At 40.0% G+C, this 6,430-nt stretch overlaps 1 long non-coding RNA gene across 1 annotated transcript; it reads right to left on the bottom strand.

Annotated features, from left to right (window-relative positions):
• Window positions 1-793: 793 nt before the first annotated feature.
• Window positions 794-2,278, bottom strand: LOC116218236. The gene is made up of 3 exons (XR_004162765.2): window positions 1,863-2,278; window positions 1,677-1,750; window positions 794-1,311 (listed from the first exon to the last, which is right to left on the bottom strand). It is a non-coding gene; the product is annotated as an uncharacterized LOC116218236 (long non-coding RNA).
• Between the last annotated feature and the right edge of the window lie 4,152 nt (window positions 2,279-6,430).

Genomic DNA, 6,430 nt, shown 5'->3' with positions numbered 1-6,430 from the left:
AAGTCATTGTAGCACTCTTTATAACTATATATAGCATCTCCACAATGACTCATAACCACCGCTCTGATATGTTATGTCAGTTAATTATAAATGGTTATAATCTAAGATAGAATGATGCATTATAAATATGTGATCATAAGTTTGGGTAACACTTTCTATGAAGCCCAGCGTTATAAGGCCCTATAAGGGCATTATAAGGGCCTTAATAATGACTTATAACGTAGCTATAAGTCATTGTAGCAATCGTTATAACTACGTATAATGTCTCAATGATGACTCATCACCACCTTTATGATACATTATATCAGTTCATTATGAATGGTTATAATTAAAGACGGAATAATGCATTATAAATATGTGATCGTCAGTCTATCTGTCGGGTAACACTTCTATGAAGCCTGCCTTTATAAGGTCCTATAAGGACATTAATGATGACGTTAAAAAGTAGCTATAAGTCATTGTAGCACTCTTTATAACTATATATAGCATCTCCACAATGACTCATAACCACCGCTCTGATACGTTATGTCAGTTAATTATAAATGGTTATAATCTAAGATAGAATGATGCATTATAAATATGTGATCATAAGTTTGTGTGTCATCATGAATCCTATGAAGCCTGCATACATGAGGCCCTATAAGAACATTCATAATGCCTTTAAAAAGTAGCTATAAGTCATTGTAGCAATCATTATAACTATGTACGTAGGTCTTCACGGCACATCATAACCACCTTTGTGATATATAATGCATATTCATTAATGGTTATTAGTATGGTGACTAGGCTGCTATACAGACATAGAATATTATAAACTGCCATATGATTCTATAAGTGGACTTTGTCAGCTTTAAGTAAAGTGACAAAAGGGTAGTGTTGTTATGAACAGATATAAGATTCTATAAGTGGACTTTGTCAGCTTTAAGTAAAGTGACAAAAGGGTAGTGTTGTTATGAACAGATATAAGATTATTATAAGATAAGACATTATGAACTTGTTAAAACAAATGAGTGCTCTGACAGTAAATACAACAGGATACAGATGAAAACCCTTTTATTTGTAATTCAGCACTTGCTGAACATTGCGCAGAGCATTGATAGGGTGTGAGAAAAAAAAACAGCAAACAGCAAACAACAAACGTGCTGTAGACAAGTTATTAATTATGTGAGGCATGAAATGTTAATGCACAGCCACAACAGCCACCGTGTTGCGATCCACCCCAACAGCATCAAATGCCGCTTTCATGGACTTCCCATTCTTGAAAGCTTCCAGGGCGGCCACATCTCAATATAACTCCTTTGGTGTTCCTCACTAAACAGAAAGAGGCATAAGAAGAAAAAGGTACATGTTCATATACCTGAAATAGTAACTCAAGACACCAATCAGAACTTGATGGTAAATTCCAGCAAAGCAACAACAACATTTCTGAAATGTTTTCTTTTTAAAGCCACAGCACACCCTCTCATTGCATTTTATACAGAAACCTTCATTACTATGAAACCCATTATGTTCTTACTGAAACCAATGTGAAAGCATTTGCCTCATATGGTTTTGTATGGTTAAAGAAAGCAGAGCAAAGCTGCCCTCACTTATTTCCACTGAAAAAAATTATTAATACTCTCTTCCTTACAATTTGTTACAGGTTGCTTTCTTGTCTTTTTTATATTGCTACTTACCCCAGTGCCCTCGTATCGTGCATGGTCTGCACAAAGGGAGGGTGCACAGCTGGGAACGGTTACCTTCTTAACACCTAAGAACAGTTTATCTAGTTAATTTGGTTTTATTTTTCAACAGAACCTTGTCAGGCTAACCTGTTATTTCATGACAAACCACAACATGTTACTTATTTTAGTGAAACTTACACTCTAGGTTTGGTGAGGAGGTCAACGGTGTGCTGTTGCTCGCTCCCGCTGCTCGAGTCGAGTGACTTCACGTGTTCGTTTTCTGCTCATTGCTGCAGGGACAGCATATCGTTAATATTAGCTAGCGAACCCGGTCAAGCACAACACTTTTTATTCAATAAAGTTAGTTTGCTACAAACAGAATTAACCAGAACCGTAATATGTACCTTCCATATTTACCACAATTTCGATATTGATACGTCAATCACACAAGGTCATCCTATTCGATAGATTACTCTATTGAGGAGCATCTCTTGTTAGCTAGATAGATACGTTAGCTAGCAAGCTAGTTTGACAAAGATAGTTTTTAAGGGGCAAGCTTACACTAATTAACAAACTGATTAATATTGTCTGGTCAAACATTTCGAAATCCTATACTGCCAATTTTACTGTACAACTTTCAGTGAATGTTATTCCTGCATTCTGTTAAAAAATAAACGTACATTTTAAAGGTGGCACTTTATTTGAAATGTACTGAATGCACACATGAGCGCTGTCGAATTCATATTTAACTAATCATTCATAAATGACTTCTGTGAGTATAAGATGGCTAAAGGATACCTTATGAAGTCAATAACACTGTTTCTAATGTGATAGCATGGAATGTGACATGGCCATTTAAAATATGAATACAGTAGACACTCACATTATGGCTACACTGTGTTTGATGTAATGCAAGTTGACATTTAACCAATTGCTTAACTTCAGACAACATATAGGTGGCATATGACCTCAGAGGACACAACACTGGTTCATGTTAAGTATAAGACTTATGTGGATCACTTACTCACCTATTGGTTTTTCTGTCCATTTTCCTTTCTTTTCGTAAATTCACTTCTAAATTCCATTCCTTCTTAACACCAAGTCCAGGCTGGTTGGCCTCAAGTGGCATTTATGACACACATTTGATTATTGCAGCGAAGCTCAGTATTGATTCATGAGTGGTCAGTATATAAACACTGTAGCGTGTGTCTCCAGTGTTAGGGCCCTAAGAGAAGGCTCTGTAAGACGCTTCTGATAAAGGAGCCTTCATTTTTACAAACTCTGATCTTTGGTCATTTTAAAACATTTGTCCCAAATTCCTTTTCTGAATTATTGCATTTTTTTTTCTTTGGGAAATGTGAAGCGCATTGATTTTCAGGAAATAATGTTAAGCTTAGAGAACTCTTATCTGCGCTGATGAATAATGGAGTATGTTTTGGATTTAACATCTCGGAGAAGAAGAAGAAAAAAAAAACACCCAAAGCATAATTGCATCCCAGATGTCAATCCATATCTCTCTGAGTCTGTCATGTCACGTATCCAGACTGTAATGGAAATATTTGTCAAACATTCAGAGTGTACACAAAGTTCAATAGGACCATTTGATAGTAAATTATAGGTAGGTACATTTTTTTGTTGTATTTATTAAGTTTGTTTATGCACTAAAGTAAAGTAAGAATTCTTCGCATCTAAGCACTGAGAGAACTCGACAATTGTCACTACGAAGGTTGTGCTCCAAAAAAAGGCACAGGTACAAAATGCAACACCCCCCCTCCCAAACACACACACTTCTTAATAGCCAGTGATTCATTACTTCATAAATTATTATGGCTGTCGTTAATAACACTGGTGTATTTATTTATTTACTTGCTTACTCATTTCTGGAACCCCCAGTTTGGAAATGCATACATTTGTCAGCTGGCCATTGTTTTTGACATTTTAATGAAAGGGAATTCATTTAGAACATAGCGGAGGAAAGAGATTGATTTATGAAGGCTTTCTGCCATAATGGTGTAGCCCCCCTACTTTCTGCACTGTGGTCCCTCAAGGTTAACTCTTGTTATTCTTCTTCTGCCTCCCTAGCCACTGATTGGAGATGCAGCAGGCTAACAGGCTTCCCGTTGCTTGGCAACTACTCCAGACAGCAGTCAAGAAAAAGAACGTATGGAGTGAGTGTCTTTATAACTACTGCATCAAGGTAACAGGAACACAATGAAAGAGGGGCTGTAGGAGAAGTGAATGTTTCAGTGTGTATGTGCCAATTATGCTCTCTGGGAAAGCCTGCATAATGTAGTGTGTGGACCAGTTATGTATATATTGTGTGTGTTTGTGTGTGGCTGGGTGAGTGTGTGTGTGTGCGTGTGTGTATGACGGACTGCAACCAGAGCTTGTCACTCAGTCAGGACAGTCCAGTGCAAGCGCACAGTGTTATTGAGCATTATGTCCACAGGGGGGTGGGGTGAAAAGAAAAGGAAATGTTGATCTGTTGCATCATGGCCCCAGTTGTTATGAATTACAGGGTTTCATGAACCCATGGCAGTATGGGTTCAGTGACAAATAAAAGTTCCAAGCTCTCTGCCTGGCCCACCACAACCTCTTATTTTGACCTTCATCCTTTTATTTGACACAATTACAATGGCCTCTTTCAAATGCATTTACCATATGCGTACTGACACTATTATTATAAATGATGCTGTACAGTGATGCACACTGTAATTACAGATACAATGAAAAAGGTAATTAATTTATAATTCATGACTCATCAAGATGATAGTGTAGGCTAAGAAACACCCAAATCATGATTTTTTTCCACGTGTATGACGGTTTTATTTTTAAATCATTTTCAAAGGCTTTTAAGACATGTGATCTACCACTCTTATGCAAAGGAAGCTGTCAAGCCATTTCTGTTACAGTTGCCCAATGAGAGCTCTCTTCCGTGTACTTTGATTTGCCTTAATCTTGGCAGTCTGTCTGGTGAGCATGCTCCTGGGAAAGCATTGTCTTAAGAAACACTTTTGAAGAATATCATTTCAGAGAAGGCAAGAAACTGCAGCTGTGTCCATGAACTCTTCTCTTTCTTTATCACGCCAACGTCAGCAGTGCCAGCCAATAACTGCATTCTGATCTAGAGTAACAAAAGTCTTTCAAACTCATATGTATATGCTTTGCTCTCTCTCTCTCTCTCTCTCTCTCTCTCTCTCTCTCTCTCTCTCGCTCTGTTCCTGCCTCCGCTGTCTGGGTGAACACAGTCAGGTTTTCTCCGTCCTTCATGGTTAATGGGAGTTCGTCCACAGAGCCACCTCTAAGCCCCCCTGAGCCCTATCAGGGGGGACAGGTGTGAGGCGTCCGTTGACTCAAAAAGCACTCTGTGAGCCAACTCCAAATATTCTTATTAACTCACTCAGTCAGACGTAACCTGTGCCACACACACACACACACACACACACACACACACACACACACACACACACATAAAAGAGATGACCGGGTGTTCTGGGGGGGGGGGGGGGGGGGGGAAGGTGTGGGGTGCATTAAAGCAACAGCTAATGACACACAAGAGAGGAGACGGCACTTTACGTTAGTGGGTGAAGTCATGAGTGGAGTGGCTTTGCTCCAGTTCGGTGCCGACGCACAGCCCCGTCTGGAACACCGGTGAATATGATGGAGGTGAAGGCAAGTTGAGGCAGGGCGAGGCAGGGCGAGGCAGGGCGGCCACAAAGGCAGACAAATTCAGTCAGGCAGACAGCCAGCCAAACACAAAGAATCCCGAGACAGCCCACCTCCAGCTACAGCTCTGATGTTTCAAATAACAGTCTCTGTGTGTGTGTGTATCTCTCTCTCTCTCTCTCTCTCTCTCTCTCTCTCTCTCTCTCTCTCTGTCTAATCTCTCTCTTTCTTTATTTCTCTTCCACTCGCTCGCTCTTTTTCTCTCTCTCTCCCACGAAGTCTCTTTCATCCAGCAACGTCGATGCGGCACACAGACACAGCACGACGAGACACACGCAACACTTCAGAGTGATTTATGAGCCCTCTGACACCAAACTCGAATACGTTTTTTTAAACACAGCCTGGCGGACATCAGCACCACGACACTTGTCATTAACTGTCATCTGTCACTCAGCATGGCTGTCAGGAAAAGTATCTGCCCATAAAACATTTATGTGCATAGTGACTGTACGTGGGAGGCGTAATGTCAGCGTGGTTGAGATTTTCATATTCAAAATGTATGGAGATCACACAGGTCGAGAGACCAATCGGCTACTGCAGTTGTTCTTCTTACACGACAAAGTTTATAGTTCATAGTTAGTTATATATTTATAGCTTCAGTTCATGGCTGAACTGAACTCTTACTCCCAATATGTAGTGGTGATACCTGTTGGGAACTTCAGCCGCTGATGTCCAAGTTGGTTGCATGGATATCAAATATTTGGAGTATGGATTTCCAAAAGTTGAGATGTTTTTGCAGGGTTTGGGTTATTCGGGGTCATATTTGGAATCTATAATGAATATATTTCAGATTCCTTTTTTCCGCAGAGATTTCACATGCAGGCCAATGTCTCTTCACTGTTAGAAGTACAAAAACAAACACACCACCAAGCACAGCCCCCCTCCACCTCCCCCTTTGTCCAAAACGCATGAAATACATAGAGCTTTTCAAAAGTGTTTGTCTATGTGTGTGTGTGTGTATGTTTGTGTGTGTGTGTGTGGGGGGGGGGGGGTATTGGGGCTGTTTCATTAGCAGGAGTGGGTGGCACGCAGCATCAGAA

This window comes from Clupea harengus, chromosome 21, assembly GCF_900700415.2.
Source record: "Clupea harengus chromosome 21, Ch_v2.0.2, whole genome shotgun sequence".
NCBI lineage: Eukaryota > Metazoa > Chordata > Actinopteri > Clupeiformes > Clupeidae > Clupea > Clupea harengus.
This window is presented reverse-complemented; position numbering and strand designations above follow the sequence as displayed.